This window comes from Larus michahellis, chromosome 1, assembly GCF_964199755.1.
Source record: "Larus michahellis chromosome 1, bLarMic1.1, whole genome shotgun sequence".
NCBI classification, from domain to species: Eukaryota; Metazoa; Chordata; class Aves; order Charadriiformes; family Laridae; genus Larus; species Larus michahellis.
The window spans coordinates 61,193,742-61,209,390 of record NC_133896.1 but is presented as its reverse complement, the minus strand read 5'-3'; positions in this window follow the sequence as shown (position 1 = coordinate 61,209,390).

Here is a 15,649-nt window from a genome sequence, read left to right as displayed (position 1 = left end):
TACCCAGAAACATTTTATGGGTCTACAGCCCACCTAAGGATATCAACTTTGCGCTCTCTAAAATTGTAACACACTTCTTTACCTTCACTAACTTCAGATAATGTTACACTACCATTAAAAACCTCACCCGTATTAATTAAAAAATACTTGCTCCAAAAATTGACTAAACATCTTTTTTCTTTCTCTTGCAAACACTCATGACTATATAGTGCCTCATTGTTTTCCCTCCTTGAATAGATGTCTTTAAAAAGCGCAAATAAAGAGAATTAAATGCTGTGTCAAACTACTGGTACTGCATGTTTAAACACCTGCTTCCCTTCATCAGTCCTTCATAACATTGTTAAACGATAATTATACATACTGATGAGTAACGAATCAAAATACTGTAATCTATCTTGAAAGGGGTTTTGCTAATATTACACATAAGGCATTAATGGGATATTTAGACTGTTCTTGTGAGTTAAAACATACCTTTGTATACAGAGAAAGGAAAACACCAGGAGAACTTACTGCATTTTTTTCTATACAGTTGGCATCACACAAGACACGGTTTACTACTCCTTTAGGATTTTATATACAAAAAGGGGGATTTGGGGCTATTTTTGTGTCTTGGTCCGAATCACATATTGCAGTTAGTTTCGTAATTCTTGCTACAGTAACTGTGGTGTGATAAGCGTTGCCTCTGCCGTGTCCTTGCCTCCTGGCACTGCCCTCCCACTGCACCGTGAGCTCCCTGGGGCAGTGGCTGTGGTCCAGCCCCAGCATCATTCCGGAGCAGGATGGGGAGACTGGGGCAACGCGCTGACCACAGGGGAGAGGCAGTCCTGCATTTCCACCCATCTGTTTAGCTCACGGCCATGACTTATCATAGAATCATAGAATGGTTCAGGTTGGAAGGGACCTTAAAGACCACCTAGTTCCAACCACCCTGCCCTGGGCAGGGACACCTCCCACTAGACCAGGTTGCTCAAAGCCCCATCCAGCCTGGCCTTGAACACCTCCAGGGATGGGGCATCCACAGCTTCTCTGGGCAACCTGTTCTCCGTCGTCCAAGGACACAGGGATTCAGGGCAAATAACAGAGCTGCTCCAGTAAAAGCTGAGTGTCCCTCCCTCTTCTACTCACCATTTCATTTTCTAACAGCTTTCAAAAGAAAAAAAAATTTAAAATCACCACAGATTAATTTCTCTGCACTTTGTTTAAGCTTGAGAAGTTATATAGATCTAGGGGAAAACTGAATCCCTTTCAAAATGGCAAAAAAAAATAGGCAAATGTTTTACCGCTATTTGCCAATGTCCTTTAATTTCAAGAATCTGGAGTTTGTTCTATGGTTCTTAAAAAAAAATAGCACAAAACCAAGCTCCAGAAATCTGTGATAAAAAAGTGTGAACGGCTAGCAGGCTGGCACCTTGCAGGCTGGCTGCCTTTCAGATCACAGCCGAAATAACTACCTCCAGAGCACAAATAGCAAACAGGAGTGCCTCACAGGACCTGCCGGTGAATTTAAGTCGCTTATACCTGGAGGGAAGATTACGCAGTTCTGCTGCTGCGCCTCCTTCTCCCCACCATCTATCCCACGCAGACCATGTAATATATAATAGCCTCACACGATCCTAAACTGCAATTTCGTGTCATTTTATCTTTAGAGGTGTGATTTTCCCTTGAAGAGAAGCTTTCGACAGAGAGTAAACAAGCCATCCACGAGCTCGTCACTCCAGCGCTGCTCCAGCCACGTGCCATTGTCTCATTCAAGCAGCGTTTCTTAATCAATACGTCTTAACCCAACATAGCCACTTCGCTCTTCAGAAAGTAACCTTGGCTCCTGTGTTTTTGTTGCATTCACACAAATTTAAGATGCCGTACCTAGCATGCCAACCCACTCATGCAAAATTAATCACGTTGGCTTCAACAATCAGATAGCCGTGATGGGATTTCCAAAACTTCCAGTAGATGTCAAAGAAAGCAGCGTTATGCCAATACTAAGCGTTTTCTTTAAGTGCCACCCTCTCTGAGCTTGACTAAAACCCAATTTAACAAGCTGAGCCCATCAGAATTTAAGCAGGCAACACGACCGGCCTAATTAAGCTTGTTGTTTACGGAGGTGTAAGTCCAGAGACATTCCTCAGACGTCAGCAAAATTACACCAGTAATTTTGTGGGTACTTGCACCTCGGAAAGCAAACTTCTCGACCACTGAACTACCTTAGGGTGTGGACAACCAGGTTGCACTTTATATCTCTTCCAGCTGTGTGCAAAACAAAACGATACAAGCAGAAGTAAAGGTTGGCCTTGCATCCAAAAAACATCCAAAATCCAAAGGCATGGAAACTTTTCTCACTTAACCAGGTAATCAAACCAACGTGCTAATGAGAGTATACACATTGATATATTAAGTATTGATACTGAAGGACCAGCATTGCTCTTTTCCTATTATTTTTGATGCTGCACTATCTACAGCAGTTTAATTTCCTTTTTTTTTTTTTAAATAATGTAACCACTGGGATATTTTATGTTAAAATGCTTCCCTACATGCAACACTGATAAAAGTCTGGAAAAATATGTTAAAATTCTGTCTATTGTACTATTAAATAAACAATTTCTCACATAGCTTTTGTGAGTGAAAGGTAACTTGTAAAACTGTGTATTTTGAACTATGCAAAATAGCATAGATCTCCAACAAATTTTCTTCCTCCATCATAACATATTCCAATTCGAAGTAATACTCTTTGCTTAAGTGATAAATTATTCAAGGCAGAGACTAGAGATTTTTTGGTTTATGTATATTGTCCCTTTCTTGAGGCTCCTCTACGACACTGATACTATTTCCTAACAAAACAGAGACATCAGGGAAAAGTAATATATCTTAGTTCTATTCCTACTAAAATCAAGGTGGTTTATAACAGAACTAGAAGATATGCCAGACTAATAATTACTGAAAAATATCTAAACATCCCAGTACAATATTGCTATAAATCTTGACAAAATATCATGCAATCTTCTACATGCAAATGACTCAGAGAATAAAAAAGTTTTGGTGCTGTTCACTTATTTACTTATTTATTCATCTGAATTCTCATATTCCTCTTTCTATTTCACCAGCAGAAATTTCAATGTTCCCATGGAGTTCACAGGGAAGCAGAGGAGTAATAGCAGTGATAAATTGCACACAACAAATTTTCACCTCTGCTACCTGCAGTCATCAGGAAAACACAAGTTTAAAAAAAAAAAAAGTGCTAACAGCCTCTCTATTGTGTAGTTATGCAATATAGAGTGTAAATTACTTAATTAGAAATACAATGCTTTAGCCCCATGTAAATGTATAACACTAAGAATGATGTAGCAAAAGATTGGTCTACACTACACAGCTCTGCCTGAGTAACAACAGTGTCTAGGCCTCTCAGAAATAAATCACATTCTCTAACTAGCACAAATGTACTAGTAAAATATTTCCTATACACAAACCTGCAGCAGCCATACAGTTATTTGATAAAGCCCTCCTGAAGCTGTTCAAATTGGCATTTAAATTTGCTGGTAAACCCCCTCCTTTTGCTGGCAGACCTCCTGTCTCCACTAGAGGGTATTACCAGTATAGCTATATCGCTATAGGCACACCAGCACCGCCTGCATCCCCTCTTCCCTTTCCAGGCTCAGAATTTGCACCAAAACCTGCAAGTTTTGCCCGTCAGGGACCAGCAGCCTCCCCGCAGCGCTGCAGTCAGTCGGAGCGATGTTCCCGAGCTGCTGCATTGTGGAGAAATACCCTGAAAGGCTGCAAGCTCCTGCGTAACTTGGCCAACGAGAAATTATTTTGTTGGACGTGCTGTGAGAGAGCCAGAACTTAAATTATCAAGGTAGCCCTGCAGACTTCTGCACACAGCCGCTGCTGACTCTAGCGGCATTCTGCACACCTCAAGGCTGCAGGACTATGGACTTCACTTCTGCGTGCCTCCACAACTGGGCGACAAGAGGAAGAAGGTATGTCTTGCTTTAAGAGCCATTTATAGCAGAGGAAAATGCAACGTGAAGAAGCTGCCACAAACACTCGGATTATTTGTACTGCAGAGGAAATATGTATCATGTCAGAAAGGCAGGTGGGGAATCTTCCATACGTTGGCCAAATAAAAGCGTGAGCCCACTGCCATGGTTATTTGGATTCATATAGGCAAATGTTAACTCGATAATTCCTTAGGCTAAAGTTTATCAGTCCATCTCCTTTCCTCTCCCTCCCAGACAGATTGTTGTCTTTGTGACTACAGCTTTTATAATTGTACAACTTGAGGGCCAAGAAGAACTGAGATCTACCATGCACAACACTGCACAGGAAACAAGTGACAGATCCTGAGCCAAAACCCTCACAGCCTAAATAGACAACACAGGCAGGGAGAAAGGTCTGTGGCCAAGCTGAAGGAACACCAAAGCCAAAAGGCCAGGAATGACTACTGCCTCAGCATCATCACAGTGACATTTGTGAAAGGTGGTGGAATAGCATTTATGTGATGTTTCATCAGCTGCTCCACCAGCTTTATTTCCTCACTGCCTCTGCCTTAAAAACCTCACGGCTGAAGAAATGCAAAAGGTGACTACAGTTTGGGACTGCCATGAGAAAAGAGGAAGAAAATGGGGTAACTGCGGCACTAATCCTGCCCCTTCCCTCTACAGTGCTGGGGCACTTCATTGGACAGCTTTCTGTGGCCACCCTTTTGGGTGGTCTTTTGGGTGAGTCTTTTGGGTTACACGCAGTCTTAGAAAAGTTAGACGCTGTCATTGAGCGAGCTGTATGCTACAGCTGAACAAAAGAAAGGAGAAAGAGATTGGGCCCCACTTTGCAGACTTGAATAAATGAACGCCAGCCAACAAATTGGCTTTTATTATTAGCACTGTTATTAATTACATCATTACGCATAGTCAGTGGATAATAATTATCAATCTTATCTTGGCACCGTTACAAAATATTGCATGTAAGCGTAACAACCTTAAAAATCTCCAGTGACAGCAAAGTCACAATACTCACCCTTAGGGTAAAATACCGCTCTCAATTTTAGAAACAAGCTGGATTCATCTACATTAAAGCAAATACACCCACTCGATGAGTAAAAAAGGATTTTAAAGTAACAGTAAACTGGATGTACATCACTTGAAGCCACCTTAAATTTTCTTCATATAGTAAGGTAAAAAGGACTTTAACTGCAATGAAAACAAGGTCTAGCAGCTCTTCCGATACACAGGAGAAGGTCTGTAGAAAGAGATGGGAAGCACTATCTGCACAGGTATAGCTGACATGGACACAGAGATAAGACAGGTCCACTGGTGAAGGTGGAGTTCAGACCAGCAGCAATGTACCAAAAATCTGATTCTTCAGACCCCTGCAGAATTTCACACATTTCCCATCTTTCACCGCAGACCCCATGGGAAGGCCACGCTGGAAGACACATTTGGACACAGACATTTTATTACTGTCCATACAAGGCCAGATGCCCACTGACATTTTGTCGCCATGACTGTCCCTGACATCGGCACAACACCAGCGGCTGCAGCACAGGCTGGTACCCACTGCCACGGCCAGAGCAGGTCGCTGGCCTTCACACATGGCAAGCTGTGTTCAACACAAACCCAGCCTCAATACAAACAGCAATGGAAAATATTATGAGGGTGTATTTCTCTATTTAAAACACTCTGGTGAATTCCAGCAAGTGCCACAGTTGACCAAGTCCAATAGCATGGTAGCATTGAGCAATATTTTCTAAAACTAATGCTCAAATCAGCGCTGTCACTTCTCACACAATATTTTATAGGTGATGAGTATGCGTGTATCTAAGGTACAGCATGTTGTCTCCCATAGGCAGCCCAAGGCAGGCTTAAATCCTTCCATGCCAGAATAGCACCGGGAAAAAAAAACATGGACAGAGTGTGTGGCCTGAGTTTGAAGAGTGTAGTGGTCACCACTGAAGGCTTACTCCCCTAACCATTCATCGTAAATAGGAAGGAAATTAGGACAATTAGAACATTTAAAATGTAAATGACAGAAATAGCTGAAAACCTTTTTTTCCCCCAGTTCCTACTTGTTTAAACAAAGCCGTAACAAGCTACAATCAGAGAGGTCTGCAATGGATCCATGGCAACGAAAAGCCCTGGCCTATGGCTACCATCTTCCCCAGCACACTGACATTAATTTACCAGATACACACATACACATTGCAGGAAAAATCACCAGGCTCAAGCTTCATTCACTCAAAAAGGGGATCATTAGCAAATGAAAGAAAAAATATAACAGGTCAGCAATTTCCTTGATGAACTCATCTATTTATTTTTATTTGAAAGAGAAAGATGAAATTATTCTTGTAATTTTTCTGCTTTGTACCTCTAGTGAAGAGAAAATTGCACCTATAAAGCTGATTTTGATTATTACATAGCAGATGAATAATAAAATCAATGCTTCAACATCTATGTATTCCTACAATATTCTTCACAGAGTCATCTGAATAGCACACTAAATGCAAAAGGTGATAGTACTAGAAATAGTACTAAAGATTACACCAAGCGAGGTTTTATTTGTTGTTGTTTTGTGTTGCTTTATAATCCTTGTGTGTGGAAAAGGTGTTATTTAATCAGTCAGAAGATCAAGAGCTATCCAACAGCATGAGAATACTAGCTCCAAGCCTGATCAAAACAGAAATTCCTAAAAACTACATGAGAAATTAAGTATGCACAGAAAATAAGCAAAAGCATCTCCCACAGTTATGAAGGGAGTTTTGGACATGCTGTATACTACTGATGTGGCAATAGCACTTACTAAAAAGCGTTAAAAGTTGCTTAATTTTGTGGGTGGAAAAGGGAGGTCTAGGATGGTGTTTCCCGTTGGATGTTTGCTCGCTGCCAGCTTGTAGGTCTGGCTCACCTGGCAGCGATGAGCTGTGCTACTCCATGAGTTCCCTATGCTACATGCCAAGCTCTGTCCCTCAGTCCAGGACTTCCACGTGCCCGGGCATCTCACCCTTACTTGTCCCACCAGTCCTTCCTCAGCTGCCAGCAACACTTCTGAAATACCAAGCATGTCTACAGTCTACACATTTTGCTACAAAGGGTCTTTCTCCTCCTTGCAGCAGAATGAGAGGGTCAAAAATACAAGCCATCCTATTTGGGTGCAGGATGGTCGTCAGTGAAGAGCACTGAAAAGCCAAACAACCCTCTGTGAACCGAGGACTGGTGCCAGTAACAGAGCAACAGGAAACATCTCCATCCCATTACACTCCACTCACACAGGCTGTGTAATAAGGGACAGCCCGTAATGTATTTAAAAATTACTTGAGGCTTTATTTATTCTGGTTTTGCAGGCTGAGCACATCACTTCTAGAAGATACTTCAGACAGAGATTTCAAAGGTATAACAGACCTAAAAATACTCTCTGGTGGCATAACAGAAATTTTATCTCATATTTTAGTCTTGCCTAATGCAGGTTTGCAGTATGGCAGGGTGATCTGTCATAATCAGGTTTCCTCAATCGGCTTCTCAGCTCTGTACATGTCACACTAGTAAACAGCTTCTGAAATCAAATACTCAGCTGATAATTTACTAGAAATTAAATCATCTAGGGCTAGACACCATTAAAAACCAGACTGCCTGAACAGATATTTCCACTCACCAAGCCCAACTGAAAGACAAAGCATGAGATTTCTCCATCATATATTGGCTGACACTCTTGACTTGCTCAAAAAAATCATAAGCAAGTAAAATCAGATACCCGGGACTTAACTCACTATTATTGTCATAGTAGGTTAAAGCCCTATATTGGGGTTAATTGGTCACCTTTCCAGGCCAGACCCAGGAATCCATCATACATACGTTCTAAAGCCACCCACAAAAGATGTGCCTGGAGATACCACAATGCTCTTCTGTATTGCATCTAGCAGCCATTTCAGCTGTCTTTGCCTAATGAGCAACCCCAGCACACGCCTACATTTTTGGACGTTCATTAAAGTTCAGTCGTGCAAAGTGCTGAGCAGACAGAGAGGGGGCTGATGAAATCTGGGATGTCAGTAGAAATGATTCAGAAAAATCCCACAGCACATATTCGACTTTCAACATATGAGATGTACACTTGGGAATTATTCTGACCATAAGCAGTGTTAAGTGCTGCTCCCAGAGATCAAACAACATACGTAACACACACCTACCTGTTGGGCTGATACAGGACCCTAATCCTGACCATGGGTCCAGGGACCCTGACCAAACTACCAACATGAACTGGGAGCAGATAATGCCCTCTGATGCAGCACTGCCACTTAAATACTTTCATTAAGTGATAAATACAATTTACTGTCTTTCATTGCATAAATTCTCTCATCTTATTTCACATTGTAATTTGTTTGACAGGGACATTATAAAGAGTCAATTACATTTTAACTGTATTGTGTTTCTTTTTTAAAAAAATTATCTGCAATGTCTGACAAACAGCAGTCTGCACAGTCACTCTGGGGACCATTTATAATTAGGGAAATGTGTTATTTCAAGGTTTAGCTACCAATAAGGAGTAATTTCTTTATAGCTGTAAAGAGCCGTTGTGCTTGGGGTGTCCAGCAGGACTGTGTTCATCACCATTATTGTTCAATATGTTTGTGAAGTCCCTTAAAGGTCTAATAAGGCAAAACAGGAATGCTGTTGATGGATGTCAACGCAAACAATACCAGATATTTTGCTTCCTGAGCCCTCAGAAGAGCTATAGCTCCAGTTCAAATGCTCCTAGGATCTCCAGGCCTTCATGTTACCATGGCAGAAGCGATAGCAAACAAAGATGAGCCAACGCTTTATAAAATAAAATATGAAATACAGCCTAGTTTTTATGGACATACAACTTCAAATAGCCAAATCTTTTTGGCAGGCAAAGCCTTATAAAGCAAGACAAGAGATTTTATTCAACATTACTTATCTCTAATATCTGCGAAAAGACACCATGCATGCATGCATATACACACATTTGTATTTGAATAATCTAGCATGATCAGGATTACTGAACCCTTGTAAGTCAAAACACAACATTTTAAAACATTTCACTGTAGCCAACATCTAAGAATTGCTCCGCTCATCAAAATGCAGCCACAACTGAGGAGGGAGACACCAGCCATGCTAATGAGTTAACATAATGTACAACAGTTAAAGAGATCAGAAGCTAAAATGAGCTACCTCCGGTAGAGGCAAAAGAATGTTCGTAGCTAGAAAGCAATTTGGTCAGGGTAGAGTCTCATATCTGCTTTGGGGTAAGTTCAAGTAAACTTTAAGCTACAGAAAATTCAGGACTCAGTTTTACCTGTGATTCAAAGAAGGTCTTTTCCAAATCACATTTCCTGAATGTCTCAGGTCCTACCCAACATTCAGTGCAGAACTGTATTTCCATGCCCAAAACTACCCTACAGCAGATCGGAGCAGCGGTTTTAGCCATACAGATGTATTCTTCCAATGCTGCTTTAGAAGTTCATAGGGGCAGATCATCTTCATGGGGTGGAACAATATACAGCAGCTGGGGATCTGGGGTCTAAATTACATAAGAGCTGCTCATTCCCATGATCTGTAACAGCACGTGGATATACAGAAGCATGTGAAATAGTACTATCTCATCAAGTTTAGTTAGTATAAAAATTATCACCGCTTTCAATTTGAGTGCTTACCTATCTTGAACCTTAGTGGCTTGCAAAACTAGGTGGAAAGTGTTAGAGTTTGTACCATGCACTGCCACAATGGGAAATGTGCTATTCACTAGAATTACTATATGGCTCAGTATGTGCCAGCTACAGATATTAATCCTCTATAATCTCTTCTCACTGTAGAAAGGCATCTAGGAATGATCTTTGTCACAGTTTTAAGAACATGAGTAGTCCCCCTAAGTAGATTAATCACAAACCGAGGATAAACTAGCAGTTACAGGTTGTCCGTCTTTGTCAAATATCTTTAGTATTCCCCCCAAAGAGAAAGCACCTGCAATATGGGAATGGTTGTGGGTTTTTGCAAAGGTTTGACCTCATCATGTTTCAGTTGGCCTAACACACAGGTATGATTTCTTTGTCGATTAAAGACGTATTGTAATCAACAAGGGAAAAAAAACCATACTTGAAAGTAACAAGTAGCTCGGATATTCATTACTAGCCATTAACCTGATTTTCTAATGAATACGACATTAGGCATTCATTAACAATCATTTGTGTTTATGTGGAACAGCGGCTGTATAATGAAGGTTGATAAATGAATAGAAATGAAACGAGGGAATTTTGGACACTTGTAAAGCAATTAACTTGTTTGGCATTAATTACATATTGAAAAGCTAAATCAAGTACATTTGGAAAGCCACTAGGACAGACACACAGAGCAAGGGTAGATATAAAGACTAGATATAAAAGAAAACCTTTATTTCTTTTAAATAAAGAAATGCAGCCAGAAGTATGGTATTAATGACAAACGAAGTCCATTTCTAGCAAAAAGAAATCGGATTGCAGCCTGCATGTTAATAAAGAAAAAAAGTTAATGAAAAGTGAAACAATGAAGCCAATAAAATAACCCCTCACAGTTGACAATGAAGTGCAAACAGGTGGTGTACTAGAGGGTTAATGTTTTTGTTTCTTAAAGAAAGAGACACACAAGTGCCCACACACTTCAATGTATGCTAATATACGAAACCACCTAGCAAATTAGATGCTAGAAATGAGGGAATATGGAAGCTCATTTTACAGTTACTAGGACGCATTCCCTCTAATGAGTTGGTAACCTGATCTTCCCAGGCAGTTTTGACTGCATCATTTCTGCTCAGTATGGCCCCAGCCCCGAAAACAGATGTTTTCCGCACCCTTTGCCTGCACGGAGACACATTAACTCCGAGGAAGGCGACGCAGCCTCAGCAAACATCATCCATGCCTCTCTTCTGCAAGATTAAGACAAACAGTGTCAAAGATCGGGGCAAAAGGAGGCAAGAGAAGACTGAAGAGCAAATAATGGGAAAATTTTTGCTTAGCTGGGATTTGCTAAGGTGGGTGCCTCTTTAGCCAAGGAGAAGGGGTCTCCTGTGGTATATTGTATCCCTTTCCCCATTCTCTCCCCACACCCTGTCCCAGCACACTCTATGAAGGAGCGCCACCTCCCATGGCAACAACCAGGACACCCCACAGGTGCAGGAGCTGCTGTTCTGCTCCTGTCTGCCCCAAGAGCTCACAGGGAGCTCCTATCCCACTGAGAAAGGACCTCCAGCAGAGCAGGAGCTCAGCTGCCGGAGAGGCCACACGGTTCGACCCAGGCAACAAAGTGAGACATTGCAAACTGAGAAGCCCGTATGCTATGGCAGCGGGTAGCAGCTGATGAGAGCTGCCCCTCTGTCGGGATATCACTCCTCCTGTCAGTGAGCTGGAACATCTTCCCTGCCCAAACCTGTGACCTAGGTGCTGCCAACTCCCAGCCCACGACACTGAGAAAAGGAAAGGTCTTCTCTCTGCCTGTTGCTAGTGCAGTAAAGCTAAAATGTTAAGTTTATCTCCACCAAAGGCTCATACAGATGCTCACATATACTGAATTAGACCAAGAGACCTGTCAGTAATGGTTCCTGTTTCGAAGAGATTCAGCAAACACCAAGTACAGAACCCAGCTCCCATTTCCAGGCATTAATAACAGCCTTTCTCTCTAGTCACATGTTCTACCACTGATTCCACGTACAAAATTCCAGTATGATCGAACTAAAAAAAAGCACACTGAAGATGACTTATATCCAGATATTGCTGCAATTAAAAAGCTTTACTCACGACAACGCACGCTTCACCTGGCAGGTGCTGTCTAAATTCAGTGTTCTCAATTTATATCTTGTACCATAAAAACTATTTATTCTCTCCTTCTTTGCAAGCACATTCCCACAACAGAAGAAATAAATAAATCTCATCTTGCTCCAATTAATCTTGTCAGGGCTCACAGTTAAGCTTTAGTGGTTACATGTTCCATACTGCATGGTCCATACCGAAGACACGGCCTATCACAGATACATCACCAACTCTAGCAGGAGAATATAATTTTATTTCCCTTAGACCAAACTACACATAGCCCTCAGTAAGTTGGAGCAGCCTCATTTAAAACATTTTAAGCTTGTTTGCTGTGCTTTTTCTCCACTGCTGTGGTGCTCCTGTGCTAGCTGAGAACCCCGGTGAATCTTCAGAAACACCCAGCACCACTATAGGAAACCACAAATCCTTAACTAACATATGCTAACTTTTCTCCTCGGAACAAAAGCAGCATCTCTGTTGTCCCCTCGGCAGAAAACACCAATCAAAGACGACTCTTTTCAGGAACAAATGTTAGCCAGGAACTTCAGTTGTGTTTAATTAAGTTCTTCCGAAAGAAACTGCATGCTGTGGCACTGAAAAGGTTATCAGAGGTCAGCTGCCTGCCATGACTTTGTGACCCCCAAAAGGCAAGATAAAAGATAGTGGTATCCCTGCTGGTAAGATTGGCTTCCGCATTTGTTTCCCTCCCTTTCTGCTTTAATTTAATAGCAATCAGCACAATATGGCTGCTTTTCTTCGAACAATAGGATGGGCAGAAGTTAGATTTACAGCACTGCAAGGGGGAAAGCAGGAGAGAGGGGAAGCACGCTATGGCTCTTGATCTACAATAGGAACATCACTTTGATACCCATAAATAACTTGCAAACCTACTTAAGATTCATTGCTGTCAAGAGCTGACAGATGTGCGCTTTTTTAAAATTTAATATTACCTTATGGAGTCTCTCAAACACACCACTGCTAAGTCAAACAACTGCCTTTAAAAATGGAAGATAATTCAGAGTACAGATCCATGTTGAATATATAATGTATTCCCAATATTTCTCTGAACTATTATGGAAGAGCTATCACCATAAATGTACAAATCCACATTTAAACCACCGACACAACAAGCAAAACTATTGAGCAGGTTGAGACAATACTGTCAGGATCCTCCTTCAGGCTACTTTGGTCACAGCAAATGTGCGCTACAGTCCCTGCAATTATCAAAGTGCACAGAATAGACAGGATTTGACCTTAAGTATCCAAGGGAAAAGTCTGTGTAATTCCCAAGATTTCAGAACATCTCATAATATGTTTAAAGCACTCCAATCAATATTAACGAGACTGGAGTGCTAACCAAATTTAGTCATCCTTTTAGTGACGATAAGATAAAATGGAGTTGTTCAACCTTCAGAATGTGTTTAATCATTTTACAGTGCAAGAACTTTAGACATTAGGAGCCAACATTTCTCTTATTTTCTGAGAAGATGCAAGTTGAGTGGTGGGGGTTTTTTAAACTATTTCCAGCCTCTTCAGCTGTGGTCCCTCACGACTGAGTATTTCTATATCTCATTCCTGCCCAGCAAACTGCCTTCTGTTGAACATTTCCCTCATAGGAAACTTGTCAGCAGCTTTGTTCAGATCCAGCATGGGATGGCATCCACGGCCTTGCTGATAGATCCCCACCATCACACAAAATCATGACCCTCTCCAAGGCCACGGAAAACTCTCATTGACTTCGGTGGAGCCAGGACTGCTCCCAGCTCTTTGCTCAAAATCAAGCTCATTCTCTCTCCTTCTCCAATCCCCCCAGTCCGCTTCCTAAAGTGTGAAAGACTCAACTCTGCTTCCAAAGCCAGGGCAGAGATGGAAAGACTTGTAGCAGGGGCAGTCTCAGCCCAGAGAGGGAGCCTGAGACCGCACTCACCACAAACACCACCATAGCTGCTAAATCCTATTTGTTCTTAGCGGTTGAGCCATTCATCAAAATAAAGAGAGATGATTCCATCCCCTTTCAGATCACTTACTCATTCTGGTTTGAGGAGAGGTCTGGCAACGGGAGGATAATTTGCTGTGATACTGCGAAATCTCCCACTGAAATCAGTATGATTCTAGGTGCATTAGAAACACAATGTACTCGTACTGTGAATATTTCATTTCTAAGCTTATTAAACACATAAAATACCTTTTATATTTTCTAAATGTCTACAGTATTGAATCTCAGGTCATTATCATGCTAAACAGCCCAGAGCAGAAAGTTAGATATGTTATGGCAGGGCTGTGGGGTTTTTTCTCAGTAATCCCTTTAGTGGCAAAGTATCGGTGCTTTTGTTTGCCAGGTGAATTACTGTCTAGAAAATGCAGTTGGTCTTCCAAGAAGGCAAGAAGGCATATCTCTGTACTATACCAACGTGCAAAATTATTATCAATAACTATCAATTCCAGCAGCAAACCGAGCTTTGTGGTTCAGAAGTATACACTTTAAAGTGAATCACAACTAGAAAACCAGTTCCAAGATTAAAGTTGTCAGAGATAAAAAGACACAGACTGCTGTTAGTTTTCTGCGGCAGCAATCAATCCTGTTCTTCCCTCTGCTTGAATTTTCTCCTCTGTTGAAACGCTAGAGTCATGAGGCTTTAATCAATACGCAAAGCAATTACTTTCTAAAATAAAACAATCTTAGGTCAACGAAAGATAATGGAAATCATACAGGCAGTTCTTCATGTCCAAATGCCAAGCTTCTGGTTTCACCTCCAGACAAATCCAAATGACAAGGAGTACAATATTTGTTTTCCCTAGTAACGCACTGGGATACCACAGCATATACTTTAACTGAGTTCGGTCTCCCGTGTTTGTCCTCAGCTTGTTCCACATAATTCAGTAAAATACACAGACGAGTGCCACATCTGGATTTGTTACCTAGGCAGCAAATAAACTTCATCTGAAACCTCACAGCAAAACACGCAGTTTGAAATTTTAACTGGTGTGGCAAGTGCCTCATTTATCAAACCCGCAAGGAGAAAAACAAAATACAAGTGATCAACGGCATCTCAGTTAAAATGAAGTTGCAATGGGGTTTTTCAACTTTAATTACTTTAATTTTCTAGCTCTTACTTTCATGAAACACTTGAATATTGAAGGGAGCACTGGTATCCGTAACACACCAATGTGACAACAGACTCCTGGCCCTGTTCAGAGAACAAGCTAAAACCATCCTCACGACAGCAATTATATCACATTAACAGCACAAAAGGCAAATGGGAGTACTTGCAGTTCTACTTACTATATCAGGTGTTTTTAACAAAAAAACACATTTTGGAAAAAAATAAGCAACTAAGCACAGCTCACCTAAGTCAGAAAAAAATACTTAAGAGAAAGACTGATCAGTCCTCCACAACTCCATACAGTTTAGAGGTTAGGAAAATGCTTTTCATGTTTCCATGACACTGGATTCAAGGCTATTTTAAAAGAGGTTTACAAATGTTCTGGCCTTCAGGAGACTTCGAATCAGTAAGTGAGTAAGATCGTCAAGCTCACACTAACCTTGTTTAAAGTGGAGTTCTTTAATATGAATTGCTTTAAAATATTTTACTGAATATTGCAATATTGAGCTGCTGGTCAGTTTAAGATTTTTCTTGTCCCTCTGAAAATAATACATCTTTCGCCTTCCCTGTGATAGGAAGTCATTTATGCCTTGCGTAGCAGATTACTTGGTCTGATTTCTTTGAGAAAGCAAAACAGGTGTCTTTGCTGGTATTTCAAAGGCTTTCATAAGTGTACCTTAACCTTCTGCGCTGTGGCTCAAGACAAAGTGTTCAAAATCTTCAGGGAAAGGCATGGTAGAGTGGGAAAAATAAATAAATGCTT